The following is a 20,727-nucleotide window of genomic DNA, read 5'->3' as shown; positions in this document are numbered from 1 at the left end:
AAAACCAGAACTACAAGTTCCTCCAGTATATTATGCTAAACTTTTGCAATTATTTTGTTACATGAATAAGCTTTCAACTTTGAGAGCAGTCTGTATATCAACTTAGTCATCTAATTAGAGCATGGAAACACTTCAACAAACCTTCAGGAATGTTCATTAACATCTGTTTTAAAGAAGCCTTCCTACTCATGTGAAGTTGCATTTGAGGTTTCCTCTGTATCAGACTGCCTGAGATCTAAGACCAAGTGCTTTAAATAAAGTGAGCCAAGCTCGTTTCTAAACTAATTCATTCAAGACAGCCTGTCAATATTCCTAAATTTAATCAAATAACCATACTTTGTACAGAAATGGCTATACTTGAAAAGGTACAAGGTTCTTTTCACTTGTGGTCTCACAATTGCTCTGCAAATGCCAATTCAACACTAATGCTCATAGTATTTAGCTGGGAATTGCTAGGATGTCAGCAGGTCCCTTGGTCTAGTTTGAACATTTGAACTATTTGATAGGTAATTAAGGCTTCTTTCAGTAGTCTGTAGCTTTAGCTAAACCATAAAGTCTGTGTCAACTGAATTTTTTCTCTTCCTTTTTTTTTTCAATTCAACCTCCTCTCAGTGTTTCTCTCCATCTATATAGTCAGTGCTCTCCCTTCTGCAAAGTGCCTCACTGAGATCTGATTTAGAGCATGTGGACATTAGATGCCACTGAAAAATTCCTGCTAAGAAACTAAGAGAACGAAACCAGACTACAATTCTGTCTGAAACATCCTGGGCAGGTAGCATTCACCAACTGTACATGCAGAGTAGTTTGGTTTATACACAGTAAGTCGGAGGCATTCAGAATGTATTTGGGTTTACTGCACATGGAAACTTGTACAGTGATTGCACAAGAGATGTGGTGCATCCTAGAAATACCATTCTTGCCATTGAGAAAAATTCTAGAGGGGAAAAAAAAAATCTACTTGGATATTTACTTAAAATAAAAGTTTTATCATGTCTGAGGCTGAAGGGTATTATTGATCCTTGATCCTTTGAACTGTGTCCCTGGCACATGCATGCATTTAAATGCCGACTGTGGTGGTGGCAGTGACACTACTGAAAGCTCAAAAAAAGCACTAAACATCAAGTGAAGAAGAGAACAAAACATAACCCTTATATGCCCCAAAAGGACTGTTAGAAGAAATGGAGTTAGCATCCAAAATAAATGCAATAAATAAACTATTTAAAAAACAGAAAGAAGAAGGCAGACTTCATTAGAGTCCAATGACCTGCAGTATGTTGAATTAAAATAGCAATTTCTTATGGAAAAAAGGAGTGTTGGAGGAACAAAGAATTTGCTTGAATTTTGGTAGCAGTTCAGGATTTTTGAGACCTTTTATTAGATAAACTACATTCCCCCCCAGCCAACGTTCTTTTTTATGAGTACTGCCTGTGTGAAACTAAGACATTTATGAACTTAAAAGAACAAAGATTCACCATAAAATGTCACTGAATGATAAATAATAAATATTAACAGTTACTAGTGGATATTAGTGGATCCTATATAATAGGACTATAAAAAGACTACAATAAGACAGGGTTACACTTGAAAAAAAAAAAAAAAGATGAAAGGACTAGGAAAAAAATGCAAGAAAATCCTGCCAAAATTCTATCATCTATGACCAGAACTTCCGATGGCTCTTCAGCCATAAAAACTGAAGCAGTTTCCCCCATCCAAATGTGTTTTAGAAGACAGAGTAGCATATTCTGCCTCAGTCTTGTGGCCACAACTGCTATTGACCTGTTTATGAGCTATGGCGATGGCCTACAGTGACCGTGTGCTTGGCTTCCGATGTGATTCTCAATATCTCAGCAGAGTCCCTCACTAACTCTGGAACGTGCTCTTGCTGTCCTTTGGGACAATACCCACGGTCAGTCTGCAGCATGCAATTTCAACTTGCAAATTCTAGGCCCTTCCTTTCCCTGCTGAGCGTTTGTGACTTCAGTTTTTTCACCCTTTTCTTCTAATCATCCCAGACAATCAGGTCTCCTTTGCCCTGTATAGTAAATTCTCCATGAGCTTCAAAAAGCTCATTTCATTACAGATGATGTCAGAATAAAGGGTGGCAATTCTCCATTACTCTAAACTACCACGGGAATTTTTTAAACTGAGTTTGTTATATACCTGCATTATTTTACTGTCAAATGTATCTATAATATCTAAAATAATACCAAAAAGGTAAAATGAATGTCACTCTCTTGCTAAGACTGGGTACCCTGTGTGAAATTTAAGACTGCAGCAATTTGGTATACTAGTTATAAATCCCTGAAAAGCACGGTTTATGATGAAAACTTTGACAAACTTAGCTATAACTGCACAAACACATCACTAGCATGAGAAAAATCGATGTTTTTCCAGGAACAAAATGTGTTACTGCACTTGTAAATTTACATTTTTTATCTGTATAAGGAAGTAATACAGTAAATTATAATACAATTATTACATATTGCAAATGTTAGAGATTATGATCATAACACTGACATTTTATGGCTACAGAGGTAAATTTATATGAAGGCAGTGAGGGCAATAAAGCTTCAAAATTATTGTCTTTGATGATTTTTTATAATTAATTAGAGCAGAAAGGGTTAACCTTTCCTGAAAATTAATAATAACACTCGGGAAATAACAAAGAAAATACTTTAATTTCTCTTAGAACAATTCCATATATGAAAAAACATTAAATTCCCAGTTTATTTAAGAAAATAATTAGCATGTGATCAGTAAGATTGTGCACAAGCCTTCTGCTGAGGACTTAAATAATCTCATAGTTTGCCAAGGCTCTGAATTGGCATCTCTGTTGAGAATAATTTTTCTTCCTCTTAAAGTCAAACATGAAAGCATGTGGTGTACTTGGCATCCCATTTTTTTCCTTCTTAATGCTTCAGTCCATGAAGTTGCAAAATTAATCTTTTCATTCAGTTTGTAAAGTTTTTTCCCTGTAGCAAAACTATGTCTTCTCCTGCACTGTTTGCTGAGGCAATTTCCTAAAAGAGAAACAGATTTGTACAAGAGTTAAGGATGTACATTTGGAAAAGTGTTTCTGTGTTTTCCCATTTGAGGTTTACCTCCTCAAAGTTAAAGCAAATGCTATATTTGTAACCTGAAATTCCCATTGCTGATTTTAATTTCTTTGTTGAGTATATGGCACATTTATACAGATTCTTAAGCCTGAAGACAGCTTCTTGAAACACATTTATATTGAAGAATTAAGTCTGCAAAAGACAGGCAAAGAAGTTTGGTTATCCCCTCCAATTAAAAGGTTATAATGATGCTGGTGCAAATTCTTGCGTGGGTAAGAACAGAATGAGGCCACGTTTGTGTCTGCGTAAAGGTTTGGCTTCATGGCTTCTGTGATGTGGTTAGCTATCTTCTCTCCCAAATGTTGCCACGAATGCAAAGCAAAAGTCTGGAAGTTTGTGGCTGCGGCCCAAGTCCACCAGATCTTTTGAGTGCAACTGCTCCCTTTCTCCATTCTACCATTTTTTTTTTTCCTTAAAGTGAAAATATCAAAAGATGCTGAAGGCTTATTATCTCTCACACCAGTGCGTGTCTGGAATGCTAAAATAATACGCAAGCCCAGGGTAAGACTTTACATGGAGAGAATGCCAATCTGTTAGTGAGAAAGATTTGGACATTTGAGAACAAACACATCTCCCGGGTCTTGAAGAACAAATACTTTACTCCAGAACTAACAGACAAACACCTTCTGGGGGCTTTCTGGGTTAGGTGCTCTGCACCAAATCCCTGTGCAAAAAGTTTTCTGCCCTCTGTCACCTCAGAGGCTTCACCATGGGTGAATTAACTCCCTGCCATAGGCATGTCCCTGGCAAAATTTCAGGGTCTTTCAGAGTGCATTTGTCCTGCCAGACATCCACTCCCAGGTTCTCCAAGGCTGGTTGTGCTCTAAAGGTTTCAGAGACAAAGCTGCCTCCTTCTGTCTCCACATGACCACTCCCAACCCAAAGCGAAGCAGCTATATCAAGACAAACAGGCAGATTTCCTCCTTCCTGCCGAGCCTCCAATCTTTTAACAACATGTATTGGACTTAGAAAGTAAACTGGAAACAGGCATATTAAATAATTCTACCATCTGTCACAAAGCAGTTGCAACAGATTTGCATATCTTGCGCTGCCATAAGAGTGGTAATGAATGCCTTAGCTTTTAGTAGTAAATAAGAAAAAAAAAATCAATATATCGTGGACTGAGTGGCACTTTTTTCCCTGACTTTTTCACTTTCTTACAGACTCATAAGCAAATATTTGCATTTCATAGTACACTGCTAGGAAAAAAAAAGTGAAGCAATTTACCTATGCATTAGCACACTGTGTTTCAGATATTTGAGTTATCAAACTTAGTATTTTGTTTAATTCAGTGGCTTGCAGTTAATGAATTATGATTGTCACAGATGAAAGAAAAAGAAAGAAAAAATTAGAGTTCAAAGTATGTCATGAGTGCAAACCAACATAATTAATAGGACATGACAGGTTTTCACAGTAACTGCATTAAGTCATGGCCCTGTTCAAAATTTTATATTTACAGATAGGAAGCGAAGCTTATAAGACTGCTTCTCCCAGAGAGAGAAAAACACAAACAAGAAGAAAATGAATTGATATCCTGATTTCTGCACTAGGAAATTCATACAGATAGGTTAGTTTTTCCATTGACTACCAGAACACACTGAATAAGTGATACAGTAAGGTATTCTCTCTGTCACCATCTAAATGACTTCTGGATAGTTCACTGTATCTCCAGCTACAATCTCGCTTTGGCATGCACTGAATCGTATTAATACCTGAATGAAAGTTATTACTGAAATCAATACTGCATTTTCCACAGCTTACAGGGACATTATGAAATGTTCAGTATAATATGTGCATGTGATTGTTCCACTGCTTTAAGTTTTCACATCTTATTTAGCAAATACAAAGGTGATAATTGTTCAGGAACATAAAATGCCTGTGAACAGAACCACATTTCTAAATTAAAACTTACCTCAATTGTTTGAAATAATAAACAATGCAGTCCACCTCTTCACAGACACTTTCCAATGTCTTAGCAACTTGCCTAGATCATGTTAACATTTCTGTCATGGATAAATATGTAACAATATTGTAGCTCTCAAGGCTGAATCATTCCTTTGGGGGAAATAACTGTCCTCTGCTTTCAGAAGTCCTGAAAACTTAAAAGAAAAAAATGTTTCTACTCTTACCTTTATATAACACACACAATTAAGAGCAGTATCCATCCTTATTTACCAAGATAATGATTAACTCTACATCTTGACCTCTTTAATCCAGAAATTGCCCAGTAATAAGGGTGAATGGATGGAGTGAGAAGATTTTGTCAAATAGTTAGAGACACAAATGACCCTTATGGAAAGAAGTGCAAATAAAAAAAAATGGCATTTTTCATTAAATACTGTAACTTAAAGATACTTTGTTAGCTTATGCTTTTAGTTTTTTTAGAGACATTCATAAATTATTCCTTTCTTTCTTAGTATCTGTTGCTAAATACTGAAAAATGTATGAAAATGAGGAGAAGAAAAAAAGATTACACTATCTTGTAGAACAGTCCAATGATGTCAGTGAATTTAAAGACATGTTACAACAAGAACAGCATCAGTTCGCTAGGAACTTTTCTTATATAATAAAAAATATACCCTGCCTGTGGTAGCCATGCTTTGTGTGGACAGGACACACAGACGTGATGACCTTTTCAAGCTATAATCTGTATTTTTTGTTAAAATACCATATTTTAAGGTTTCAATTTTTAATGCCATGGGAGAAGGAAATGAACAGAGGAATGACTTCAATTATTTATTGTCTATCATTTTAATGTGAATGATTTAAGTATATTTAGTCTTGTTTTCTGTAAAGAGCATGTACTAAACAGCCTCTAAGGAAACCTTCCAGATACAGTTTCTGTGGCTTTTGTTTATTTAGTGCTTACTGATTTCAAAGATTTGAAGTTAGACAGGATAAACATATTATAGGGGGTCTTGCTGTGTCCTCACACACAGGTGAGTGAGGGGTGCTGTGGAACTCCACGCCTCCCCCCAAAAGCTTATTCCTAGTTGATTTAGGCACCTAATATTCTTTAAAAATAAAACTCCTAAACTCTTTAAAAATAAAAATCTCATCTATGGACTCCAGAATGCACTATCTCCTCAGCTCTCTATACCATTCCCTCTGTAGCTTCACTCTGAATTCAACTATGTGCAATGGAATGAAATAATAGCCGTAGGTAGTAGCCTTGATTTTTGTCATTTTTAGCTCATGTATAGGATGTCTGTAGAAATGAAATATAACTTCTCTCCCTTCACCTACTTTCTGATTGAGATATGTCCTTATGTACTTTCAGTATTAACTGTCATGATTTTGATTATTGGCATTGTGATTGCACCTGACTATCCCACCGAAGAGTGGAAGATCATTGTGCTAGAGTGAGTACAGACATATAGGAAGACTGTGAAATCAAACTCCTGGTGAAGTTACTGAGATTTAATTATTAATTTGAGCAATCAATACAGGACTAGACAAATGCAATATTGGTCTTCTACAGAAATTTTCTGCATGCTTTCTTTTGCCTCCCCAACTAAGGGTTTACCTATTTCTAATTTCCATCAATTCTTTGAGAAAATAAGTTGTGTGCTATACATTTACATCACTCCTCAATGTAACTGCTTCATGACAAGTTTATTAGTCTCTCAGCAGATTTGAGGAACTTGAATAGGTGCCAGTTTGAGGAACTTGAATTAATGAGTTACAATATTTAGCAGAAAACTTCTAATGTTAAATCCATATTTTGTATCAATTCACATAGGATATTTTTCTGTTATCAGACACTGGTTATGGTGCAGTATTTGTGAAATCAGTATGCGTGTATATAAAGATTTTATTGATTCAATATGTCCCTATTATCCTCTTATAAAAGGAAGATAAGAAGCTACTAATAAGTGTTTTGTATTGTATTGTATTTTATTTTGTTTTGATTTTTTTTTACAAAGTTTTTCAAAGCAAACTTATCCCAAGACAAAAATAATTATGATACTACATTGCATTATTTTTAATTTCTATGGAAGCTACTTTCAGTTATTAGACTTTAGATTGTGTAGTATATCTTATATAATGCCTGCATAGCACTTTTTTGATTTATCATGTATTCAAAGGATGGTTTAGAAACAACTGTGGAAGTGTCTGTTTTCTAAGCAAGGGGTCTGGACAACGCAGGAATGGTACTCAAGCCAATTCATGGACTCAATGTGAGAGATAAAAGTCTACTAGGATAAACAACCCCAAGCATTCAGAACTCATGAGATTGTCTTAAAAGCATGAGAATTTATACAGAATAATTTTTGTTTGTTTATTTGTTTTCTATTTTTCAGTCCTGTTTTCCTTCTCTGTGGGAGGAGGTAGAGGAATCAGGAATGAAGGAATGAATTTGAGCCTGGCAAAAAGAAGAGACAAGGGAAGGTGGTTTTAGCTTTTGTCTTTGTTTCTCACTATCTAAATCTATTTTAATTGGTAATAAATTAAATTATATTTTTCCCAGGTTGAACCTGTTTTGCCCATGACAGTAGTTAATAAGAAATCTCCCTGTCTTTATCTCAACCCATGAGCTTTCTCATCTTATTTTCTCTCTCTGTCGTGTTGAGGAGGGGGAGTGAGAGAGCAGCTGGGTGGGCATCTGGCAGCTGACAAGGTCAACCTACCACAGCAATGTAACAATAGATTTTTTCATTCCAAATTTTCCTTTGATGCTATTTAAGAATCATTAAAATAGAAATAAACAGGTCTACCAGCACAGATTGCTAGTGAGGAGAGGAGAGAAGAATGAAAAGGAAAGATGGTAGGAATGGTTGAGTTTCTCAGTCTACCAACAGTCTAGAAAAAAAAGAGAGATAGCTCAACTTAAAATGTAGATTTCTTGCTGATGTTTTTATTTCTTTATTACTCATTACCCCCCATTTTTCCCCAGAAGAGCTATTTCTATAATGCTGCCTGCATGTAATAAAACAGTAGAGTAGAATTATTTGTTCCGCTTAACGGCATTATTACACTTTGCCATGAATGAACTCGCAGTATCGGCAGAGTGCCTCAGAGGGAAGACGGAAAAAATCCCTCTCTGCTTTTTTTACAAGACAAAATTCTTAGTGACCCAGTGAGCAGAGGAAGACCTCCGGACTCAGTTTGGGAAGAGTAATCCCTTAACTAGGTAATGAGCACCACCTTGCAGAGTTACAGAGGAAAGTGGAAGAAAAGAAGAGAGGGAGCAGTGCTGCTTGAGAGACCCTGTTCTGAAGGCGTGAACGCTTGCTTTCTGCAAATACCGCTCCACTATGCCATGAAAAGGCAGGCCTGGCTCAGTGGGAAAGAAGAGGAGATTTTCAATAAGGCTATGCAATTCTGCTGTGGAGCTTAGAGCTGCCCAGCTTCTATGAGCGAAACAAGATGGAAACTTGACCAAGGCACCTGGTGAGGATACCAATATGGTTGTTTCCTGGGTAGATGTCACCATAAGTTTCCCAGTGTGTTTGAGCCCCAAAGAAAACCTGCTGTCATTGGTAGAAATGCAGAGAGGCCAGGCTTGGCTGCCTTTCTATTAATGAAAGTTTCTTGCATCTCGTTATGTGGTGAAGTTTTATACTTTCAGACATGAAGAAATTCTGGAAAGACAGAGAAGTGCCAACAAGGAAATGAGTGAGTGATTTGAAGAAATTACGAGAGACATGAAGCAGGGATCCTATGAGGAAAAAATGTTAAACTTCCCTTTGTGTTACCTGGGCATGTATACATACTGCAAAGAAGTTGACTTTGCTGTTATTAAGACTGCAATTATTGCATGAAATTGTGGTGGGCTCCATGCATGGAAGTACAATAAAAATTTTTAGTAAAATGAAAGGAATATTAGACAATTTACTTCTGCCTGCCTGTACCAAATCATACATATATACATATGTAGCTTAAACCTTCTCATTAATTCACTCTGTTCTGCATGCTGTAGTCTAAATTCCACAGGTAGCAGCAACACAGAAATTCTGGATTCAGTAAAGTCCCCTGTAGTGTGTGCTACCATCTGGGCCACACTGGGATACGAGTAGTTTTGCAGAATACTTAACAGTGGGAGATTACTTACTTGAATGTTAATTGCAGAATATAAGGCAAAGATGCTGGTTAGCCTAAATTACTGGCATAGAGATTTTAGTTTTTCACCAAAAAATGGTCCACTGAAAGAGGATCTGTGAATAGGACAGGCAGCTGAATAGGGCTGAAGAAAATGGAAAAGGATCATGTCTTCACAATATGTTATGCTGTCATAAAAATTATATTAGTAACTTGCTTGACATATTGATGTTTTACAGCTGAATGCCATTTTTAACTAGAGCTGGCTAAACAGATGCCCCGTGAAATCTATCTTTTCCTTTTGAAGCTTCCTGTGTGTTTCTTCTCTTTTTTTTTTTTTAAAAAAAAAAAAACAACCCTAGGATTCATACTAACAGTTCTAAAATACTTTACTTCTATACCTCCAGAGGTAAAGCTTTTAAAATTGTTTTCTTTTGCATATTTAGAAATAGCCAAAGTCCCCAAAGTAGGAAGAAATGGAGAATAAAATTTGACCATAGTCCATAATCTTTATAAATACCGTCATTGCCATCTAAAGAACAGTTATTTAAATGTTATTTCTGCAGTAATTCGCACCATTATTTTAGAGGAGTTTAGAATCTTTTATTGTGCAAAAATAAGTTTGGGTTTCTGTTTACAAGAAGGCATTTTTCTTTTATTCTACTACACCTATTTGAAACAATATCTCTTTTTTAAAAGCTTATTTCAAACTATGTAAACATTACTTTAGAAGAGCTAAATTATCATTCCAGTTAATCCTTTTTCTGAGTTTCCCATCAGAAATCTTACAAATGCAGTGGTGGGGGCATAAAAATAGAAGATAAGATATCATCTTCATTTTCCATATCTGATCAATACACATGGGAATTAACTACATGAGAAATTTACTTCTCTGCTTTAGAGAAAAGATTCAGTGCAATGAATACAGCTTCATAAAACTAAAACATTTCCTCATAGGCATATTTAAGACCTTGCTTACACACAAACTTGTGTGAGTTCAGTTAATACAGTTTAGATGTTGTTGATACTTTGTTTAACTTTGAATTTTTTTCTAGTTAGCTAAAATCCATCTTTAACAGCCTAAAAATTGAGCTGAAATATGACTTATCTGCATGTAAATTACCCTATTTTAGCATGTCATAATATTAAAATGACATAGCCTACCTGATATTAGAAAAAAGGATACAAACCTGTGGCTATCTTTACACTAGCATAAACTTTATCTTGATCTACTTTGACTAAAATGGTTAAAAGTATGTGCACTCAAGTTCAGCTATTACATATACATAAATTTGAACACATCCAGTCATTTAAATCACAGTAACAGCTGTTTTGACACTGTCCCTTAAAAACTGACTATGTAAAAATATGGAAAATCCTCAGTCCTTGCTCCAAAGAAATGCCAAAATACTAAAACCCATACACTTTTCTTTTTCAGTAGTACGGATCTGGCAACTTTACACAACTTGGGCTGTGCAAAAGGATCTGTGAATCATCCAGCTGCAAATAACCAGCAAAGAATAGGGAGTCCCAGGAGCTCTTCTGCCAGCCCAGCCCAGCCCAGCCCGGCCTGGGAGTCTTCACTAGCCTCCTTCCAGGGCTTCCATGTTTTTGGCTGAAGGACCGTACCCAGAGAGGACTACCTGTGCTGGTGATGTTAAGCTGCACAGCCGTGAGCTCCTACCCCGAGCAGCGCAGGGCTGGGACTGCAGCAGCGTAACCTCCACAGGAGGCTGGGGCTGGCCCTGCCTCCACCGTCCCTTCGCTCTGCCCTGATGAAGAGAGCTCTGGTCTCTGCGATGCCATCTCAGAACCCCAGGAATGTGACTTTGCAATCACCTTCATGTACAGAAATTTTTTCTGTGTGATTTTTTTTTGTCTTTTTTTTTTTTTTTAGGTTTTATGGGAGTGTGCACATTAAATTGCACTGAATCAAATGGTTAAATATGAGGGCTTTCATCCGCTGTCCCAAGACTGGCTTCTGTTTTGTGAGACTTGTATGTGACTTTTTGCTTTTTTCCTTACAACCTTAGGATGTTGCTCTGAAAGGAGAGCAAGATCTGAATGTGAGATTCTGCTTTTTTTTCTTGTTAACCTACGATAAAGACAATTACAATTGTAGGTTCTTTTAAGCAATCATAAATGATGCATTTATAAGTAAGTAATACAAGTACACGCTAGGAAAAAATGACATTGATTTTACTGCAAAGCTACTGGTTTCACTGGCATACGCTAATTACCCTCCTGTAGAAAGAACTAGATAACACTTTAAAATACTATTTAAGCAATTAATAACACTTCCATGTTGTAAAGTACATAATGCAATTAAGTATCATGGAACGCACAGCATACTATGTAATATCAGACAGAAGTACAGTTTTTAAATTTCATTTCACTCTGAAAATGATTAGGGACAAATATACTTTATTTATTGTACACGAAAATATAATTAAACTCTTTTTTCACCTTAGAAAACAGATGGATAGAAAAACATTCTTAAAATCTGTTTGCACAAGACAGTTTCCTGTACTAAACATGAACAAAAAGATGTTAATAGAAAAATAAACGGTATTAGGAATAACACCACCATATTCAGTTCTTAGGAAGAAACTGAGCCCAAAGTTCTGCATGCATAGCAGCAAAACGATTTTGTGATAAACTTGTCCTATTTCTGAAAGTGAATTGCAATGCAGGTAGCTGTTATCTAGCACAGGAAAGCATTATCCTTTTAAAATCTATTTGCATGTTAGGATTTGGGCTCTGAGTGTTTCTCTTTGTTGATTTCTTTGTTGCAGCTTTTTTCTTCCCTTTCCCTCACTGTCTCTGCACAATTAGCCATAAGTGTTTCTCTGCTATCTGTGTTCTTGTTGCTCCTTGGCTATTTGCACTTGTTTTTCCTTTCCTTTCTTCCTCTTCTCATTTCTGTCCTTTTCTTCAGCTATTTCCTACTTTAGCTAACAAACATTAACATGGCTTTTAATTAGTTTGTATTACTGTTAATGATATAAAGCTTGTAGTTATCACTTATTTCATTTTAGGGGTTATGCTTCCCATAAGAAGGCCATAGCACAATTAAGGAACAGTATGTTCTCCTTTTTTCTAGTTTAACATTATTGTTCTTTCAAGCTATGATAGGTGCTGAATACTAATGAAGTAACAGCCAGTCCAGCGAAAGGCGTTGGAGGGTCATTAGTCTGAGCACCACACACTTGACTTTGTTTTTCAGGTGCCGGATGAATCTGGCTGCTCATGAATCTTTAGGGTATCCCCAAGTATCAGGTTTTTCAGCTCTGGACTATGTGTGGGGGTTTTTTCCTAGTATAATTTATATGCGAAAGGTGTGTTGTATAACTTTCCAGTGGAACTTAGACTGAAATTGAGCATAAATGGAGCATAAGTTATTCATGAATAGAAATTGTAAGATTGTTGACAAAAGTGGATCTATTCTTTTTACAGTTGTTGTCATCCATATGGATGCATTTCAGCCTAAAAGCAATTATACAGCACTTTCTTTCTTAAAATATTTTCATAGAATGAGAAATCTGAATTGTTTGGTGTTAACAGAGACTTGGAACGTAAGGAAATTCAGATTAAATTAGAAATTTATTTCTAAATATGTCAATTATCATATTCAGACTGCAGAGAGGGGAAAAAAAGAAACAAAAAAATAACCAGAAGAAATAAACAAACTTGCTTTCCCAGTTCTCATTACAACTTGTTCCTAAGACAATACTTACTTTCTTATTTTTTCATATATGAATCTGAGAAATTCTTAAAGGCCATGTAGCAAATATGTTCAGACACTTCATTAAATATCTGATCACAGCATTACATATGAGCATGTTATTATGTCCATTTATTTTTTTGTCTTATTAAAAAAGGTAGGTGTTAGCCAATAAGGACAAGAACACAAGAAGGTCCAAATATGGTATCAGAACTGATAATCTACAAAGTTTGGAAGGAGTGTTCCAGGTTTTGTTCTGAGCCAGCTTCAAACTACTGTTGTTATTATCACCCATAGTATCATTATCTATTATTGAGCTTCTTGCGGCATTATGAATATCTGTCCATCTAGCTGCAGAGTTTAGTGCAGACCTCATCAACTTTTATCTGAAACCTTTACAGAACCAAGTGCATGTGCAAAAAAAGCATATTGAATCAGACATCGCACCAGCACATTTCAGTGCAATCACATGTTGGCCTCCTTCAAACCACTGCATACTGAGAAATAACTCTTTTTTGTTAGTATGTGACATTAAAGAGTCCTGGATCCTTGGCTAAAGGTTATAAGTTATGCACAACCAAAAATAGAACTGTCGTCAATATAAATTCAAATTATGTTCAGAAGAGTTATGCTAGTTATATCACCTTCAATTTTCATGAGAGTTTCTGAAAATGAAGCATGAAAAAAGATAATCTAGAAACCAGTAGAAGTACTAAAATTGTAGATCCATCTACATATCTTTTTCATAACCTGTTCTTTCAGGTATAGCTACTGGTATGTCTGAGTAATAAAGAGAAAAATACAATTTTTTCTGAACTCATGGGACAGTAGCAACACCAAAACATTTTCCCTTCGTCTGAGACAAACCCTTCCCTTCATCTGAAATAAACATGCATCAATTTTTAGACATCCTGGAAAAAAGGAGGAATGTTTTTCATTTTCTCTTTCATTCATAACCCCCCCCATTTTCTCATAATTACAAACAGATAAAACCTAGTAGTAAATTGAAAAGGGTGGAAAAGTACACACATGTATTCAGTGTATCTAATGAATGAACAGCAATTTTACCTTTAAGTAATTTGTAGTAAGACATAAGAAATGGCAGAGAGGCAGATAGCATATTCTGCTGTTTGATACAATGTGGTACCCAAGGTGTGAAGAAGACTGACAGTAGCCCAATGTCTGAAAGGAAGGCTGAGCCTCACAGCATCTTGCCTAGCCACAGTCTTCAGCCAGCTAAAGACAGAGATGTGCCCAACCTTTTTCTCAGAAAGTCTCATATAAGGTTTGGATGATGGACAAGAGGATGATTTATACACACAGATAAGAAATTCACTTGTTTGTACCAAATTCAGAGGTTTGTGTTAGCATCTATACTTCAGAATAATTTTGAAAACAAAACGAATTTTCTTAAAGCTCTGGAATTTGCCCATCATCAATCTTCTTTACAGCTTCATGAAGTTCTCTTCTAAATCTCTTGTGAAATGATTATTTCTTCATAGGAAACATAACATTTCAAATGGAACAGAGTAATCTGATACCAGAACAGAAAATGTTAATTGAGAAAAAGGGTGAGGGGAATGAAAAGTATTATTTTTTTTAAAACAAAACAAATGCAAACAAAAGGAGTGAGTTGCTAAGATAAACTTGAATATACTGAAAAAAAAGTCATAATAATTGATATTATATAGTATTTTTCATCAAATAAAAAATCCAAGTAAGAAATAGCATTATCATTGAAAGACGTTATAGGATGCTAAATTTAACACACACACACACACACACACACACACACACACACACACACACACAATATTATCCACAAAGAAAAGTATGTTAACCTGTGTAAGAGCAGGACAGATGAATCTCTCTGGGCTGAACTGATTCTATTTATTGAGGAAATATTGCATATTAACTTGTTTTAAAGCAGCACCCGCTTAATATTGCTGCAGTTTGATGTAATTTCTTAAATTCCAGGCAAGAGTTTGTAATAATTTCCCAAATGGCTTCTTTTAACTGAGTTAAGTGTGATGCTTGATCAGTAAAATAGCTTTGATGACTTTAAACATGGTCTGTTTTCAAACAAAGGAAAAAGAAGGTAAAAAAAAAAACCAAACACTTGATGTAGTGAAATTATGATGAAAATATGAAATCAGAAAAACTTCCTGATTGTGATGAACAAATGTAATAACATTAGCGACTCCAACGGTATCAGTTTTGGCCTTTGGAAATAAGAGGTATACAAGCTAGCCCTACAACACTAAACCAATTTTGAAAACTGGACGTTTTCCATCACTGACTGCATGGCAAGTTTCACGTCCAATCCAAACTGCAAAGCAGGATCCTTCTGTTCAACTTAATTATCCATCAAAAGTCAAACTTGAAGCCACAGTGAGACATGGGGTTCTGGTTTGTCCCTTTGTGCATGTTTTAGTATCACTTATCATCTCTACAAGGACATATATAGTAATAAAGTTGTTTATTACCAACAGACCTTTCCAATAAATACAAATCCAGTGGAAGATGTGCTAGAGCAGCAGCAGGGTTTCTATGGTCATACGTACAGGAATCTAAAGAAATTAATGCCTTTTTAAAAGGATAATTTTCTGTTTAAATAAACTAACCTTTTTAAAAGACAAAAAAATTATCTTCCTGAATATTTTATTTACTAATTATGATCATATGTAAACATTGCTGATCTGTAGCTAAATGTACAGGAAAAATGACTTAAAATACATTTATGATGAGCAAGGGTAACACGGTTTCATGCACTTTTGGTGACTATCTGCCTGTTACAAATTTGAATAATATAAAGCATTTATATAAGAGCTGTCATAAAGTAGTCTATGGTTCAGTAGATTATTCTATATAAATGTTTTAATTAAAAAGAAGAAAAAAACCACCACAGTAGGTGTATGAAAGTCAACAACAGCAACCTTATATTACAAGAGATGCGTACAGCACTGCTGTAAATCATATGGCAGACTTTAGGACATGAGAGAAGGAATCAGATCAAAGAAGAAATAGAATGACTATCAGTTCTTAAGTCAAAGGAAGTAGCTTATGAACTACCTAATTGAAGAGTGTACTTAATGTTAAAAAGCAACATAAAATAACAGCAAGTAACAGAGATTTTGAGCTGGGGTTAGGTTATCTATCACTGATATTTAAAAAGAAAGATGAGGACAAAATATTTAGCACAATACCAAACCTATAAAATCTTTTTACAAGAGACTTAGATTTCTCTCAAAGACAACTCTTGGGCAAGCTGTATGAGACTTAATATATGTACAGATCAGTATACTTGTCATCTTGTAATATAGGATCCTGAACTTATCATGAATCCCATTTCCTTGAACCAGAATACACTGAATTTCAAAATGGGAGACAGAGGCCCTGAACCAACACACCTAAGTTTAGGCACCTAACTAAAAGCTTAATTAAGGAGCTGTCCTGGTTTCGGCTGGGATAGAGTTAACTGTCTTCCTAGTAGCTGGTACAGTGCTATGTTTTGAGTTCAGTATGCGAAGAATGTTGATAACACTGATGTCTTCAGTTGTTGCTCAGTTGTGTTTAGACTAAAGTCAAGGATTTTTCAGCTTCTCATGCCCAGCCAGCGAGAAAGCTGGAGGGGCACAAGGAGTTGTCACAGGAGACAGCCAGGGCACCTGACCCAAACTGGCCAACGGGGTATTCCATACCATGGGACGTCCCATCTAGTATAGGAACGGGGAAGTGGGGGCAGGGATTCGCTGCTCGGGGGACTGGCTGGGTGTCGGTCGGCGGGTGGTGAGCAATTGCACTGCGCATCATTTGTACATTCCAATCCTTTCATTATTGCTCTTGTCATTTTATTAGTGTTATCATTATCATTATTAGCTGCTTCTTTTCTGTTCTATTAAACCGTTCTTATCTCAACCCACGGGTTTTACTTCTTTTCCCGATTTTCTCCCCCATCCCACTGGGTGGGGGGGAGTGAGTGAGCGGCTGCGTGGTGTTTAGTTGCTGGCTGGGGTTAAACCACGACAGGAGCCCTGTCATTTTTGTTTCTCTCTTGTCACTGGGCAGAAATACTTCTGAGAGTTGGTTCAGCATACCTAAGATCTAGATATAAGTTGCTTACTTCCTTCCACTAATGCAACAGAATTTAGGACCATGGTGCTTAGCTTATTTACACACTTATTTGCAATAAGTGCAGACTCTTAAGTGGGGTAAATCTGCACTGCAATTGAATTTCAAGCTGTGAATTAGGACCAGAATCGCATAACTGAGGCCAAGGTTTAAATATCTACTATCTTGCAGTGTACATTAGTTTGGATTTGTATTTAAGTCTTTATAGAAAACAATAAAAGCAGTAATGCTTAGATCACAATCGAAATCTAGATATTTGTGAAGAAATTTAGACCTGTTGTTCTGGTTCTTGTTTAATTTTGTTAGCAGTATGTTTTGTTTAATTCAGAACACGAAATGCATTCAGTACAATTCAGGAATAAACATTTTCTAAAAATGCTGGCATTCAAAGTAAAAAGAAAATACAGAACGCAGGATGAACTGGAAAGCCCAGCTTTCTACATGAACCATGAGAAAATGCATGGTTACTTTTAAAATGAATAGACTTTCATGCTTTGAGGTATGTACCTGAAATGAGAAAAAATTTCTGCATGGACAGATTTTTCCATTACAGGTTTCCTTGTATCTTCTTCCAGACAATCCTTGGTTGGATAGATGTGCAACATGTCACACTGTGCACCAGATCAACTATTACTCGGATATGATGTGATTCTATGTGTATGTGAATAAATACATCTTACAGGTTTTTCACTTTTGCAACCTGCATCACTGAAAAAAAGTGAGTTTTTTTCCATAAAATACACAAGCTGTAAGTATCATTATGAATGCAGATAAGGGTATAGAAAATAATACAAATATAAGTGCTTTGCTGAGTCAGTGCCTCAAGGCATACCACTACTATTATTGTTGTTGCTATTCTTGTAATTATTAAAGACCTTACAAAAAGAATTTTTAAGCTTCAGGACCAAAAAAACCCCCTGAACCAAGGTACTTATACTTCTGCAAGTTTTAGGCAAAGTGCTTGACAAAATTTGAAAGCTGTAAGTGAGGGAATTTGGGAAGTTAGACAGTGAGACCAGCTATTAAATCCTTTGAAATATACTGTCTTGGGAGACATCTTTGTGAGGATAAAGTGGAGGGAAATGCTGAATAATAAGGATTTGTGCTGGCTAAATAGTGACAATTGGGCATGTATGCTACCATGATCTGCTGCGACACTGAGCGAAGAGATTGTGAATCCCGCAGGCTGTTAAGAACTCTTCATTAAAGCCATTATCTTTGTAGGGATTTTGCATAGCATCGAGAAGTTAATTTCTTTTTCCCTAGCAAATAATTTTTAATTTAGCCACATAGCGCATACCCTTGTGCATAGTTCACCTTCGGGCTTAGTTAATGCAGTAAATGTGAAGTTTCTAGACCAAGCTGGTTTTGAGATAAGCAGTGGAAGCAGAGGTAGAAAAAACCCTGTGCAACTTTTCTTACACAGAGTTTCTGCATTAAAGGACACGTTTCTGGACAGTAGTCAGGAATTAGAAGGGAAAATTCTGTGCCTTATCTATCATAGAAGATTAGACTGGATGAGCATAACCTCAAACTAAAATGAGGATCTGTTTGCTAGACCAATGAATATAACCCTTCTGGTGAGACTCGAAACTTGTATCTGAACTGGTTACCAGACATTACGGTAATGTGTTTAAATGTTATAAAGGATTCTGTATTCATAGGAAAAAAGAAAAAAATTCTATTTCTTGGACTACAGCTGCCATAGTGATCTTTTTTTCCATTGTACCAGCTTTTACCTAATCAAAACCAGGTAGCATATGACACAATGAAAAGACATAAAAGGCTACTCACTGAAAAGAATACTTTAGTTATATCATTATTATATAATATCTTACCATCTTTGCCAGTATCTGGGATGCCACTTAAATAAGTACTTCCTGTTTTGGGGGGGGAAGATCACCTAAGATGGATGATGATGATGGGGTTACTCTGGAAATTCATCTAGACTAGTTAGCTAGGAATGAGATTTAGAAAAAAAACAAAAATACTCTCAGTGTGTAGTTAAAAATTGTAATAGGCGATTATTTCCAATCATGAAAATAATTGTATTGTCTATATACTCATTCACCCATATGACCAGTCTAATAGCCTGTTAATATTAATATGATCTGCCCTTTTCTGATCTGTTGTTTTCCGGGTTGGTAGGAACTGAGGAAACTGTACACAGTTCCTGAGATAAAGAGCATGTCTTGTTCACTCAGCAATGAACTTTCTGGCCAATATATCAGTGCTGACAGTCTCTCAAGAATACCTGTAGGGACCTTTACCTAAAGCGTGGTTAGCTGAAAATTATAGGTAGGACAGCTTTAAGATTTTTTACTTCAATTACACTGGTGTTTTTCTAGAGGTAAGGAATGGATCACATTCTCATAGAAAAGGAGTAATAAGGCATAAAAATAAACAATCTCCTGATCACACTACATCCTAAATAATCATGTGCCTGGCTGCAGAGGTTGAGCTAGATGCTAGCTGCTCTGCTGCCTCCCTGGAGGAGGGTGAGGAGGTGATGTCAGTCATGTCTCACACGTGATGCTGAGAACTGATGAGCTGAGATGGTGACTGGGCCGTGCCAACCACCAGCACAAAGCAAACTACCAGCTCCCAGGTTCCAGAAAATTAAGAAAGTAGGAAAAATATGCCTAAAATAGTGCTTTTGAGAGGCAGTGTCTTTCCCGACCACATGTCCAACACCTAACTCCCAAAATGAAACCTGCCTTTAAATCAGATTGTTCCTTTATGAAGACTATTTTGTACTTAAGACATTTTTAAAGTATGGGCACTTAATGGTTTTAGAACTGAGGTAGGATTTGCACTGACAATGGCTAATACATTAGGCAAGTTTAGCAGGTGAGTTTTCTCATCTTCGCTTTCAAGTTTCACATTATCACCAGGACAACATCAGTAAGTGTTCCTGGGTGATCAATCAGTATTTCCTCTTCTACCTGGTATACTGAAAGACTCTGTAGCTTTTTTGTTATTGTAGTCTAAAAACTGCATCTAAAAGTTTTCTCTGATAGAATTAGTCGGTTAACATAAGGAAAACTAAGTAAAGCAAGAGAAAACATGGCTACAAAAACAAGGAAAAAAAATCCCCTCTGAAGTGACTTATTTTCTCTCCCTATTTTAAATTTTAAGACATCCTTCAGCATAATTTTTTGGATAAAAAGCTGATTTTCACTTTGTTTTTCAGGCTGTAGGTGCTCAGGACCTGATCATTATGATTGTTATTGTTGTTGTTGTTGTTATTAAATATGGCAATTTATCTGCAAAACCATTTTGGTTTTGCAGTTTTAAAAGAACTTGTAGTCAATGTCACTCTGCTACTGACTTATTGACAACTTACAGCTTTCAGCTTTGCCTTGTGACATCTCTAACAGTAAAAACATACAGTACTCATACTACTTTCATTCAGAAGATCAGCAATCAGGTAGAGTCTCCAGGGGAAGGAGAACAGCTACTCAGCTAGTCAAATACTGCCATCAGCACAAAGTGTAGCAGTAGAAAGGATGTTATGTGGCTACCATGTTTAAGTGTTGTTCTTAAAGAGTAACAATTTTGTTCTGTTTTGCAGCTTATTTTATATAGTGTACATTTACAGAGAAACTTCCTTCTTTAGCATCTTCACCTAATCCCACTCTCTGTCAAATGCTGTCACAAAACTTAACCTTTTGTTATGAGTAAGAGTGAATCACTTCTTCAAAACTGAATTTA

This window comes from Harpia harpyja, chromosome 4 (genome assembly GCF_026419915.1).
Source record: "Harpia harpyja isolate bHarHar1 chromosome 4, bHarHar1 primary haplotype, whole genome shotgun sequence".
Taxonomy (NCBI): Eukaryota; Metazoa; Chordata; class Aves; order Accipitriformes; family Accipitridae; genus Harpia; species Harpia harpyja.
The sequence above is the reverse complement of the archived record's forward strand: the minus strand, read 5'-3'. Positions refer to the sequence as shown.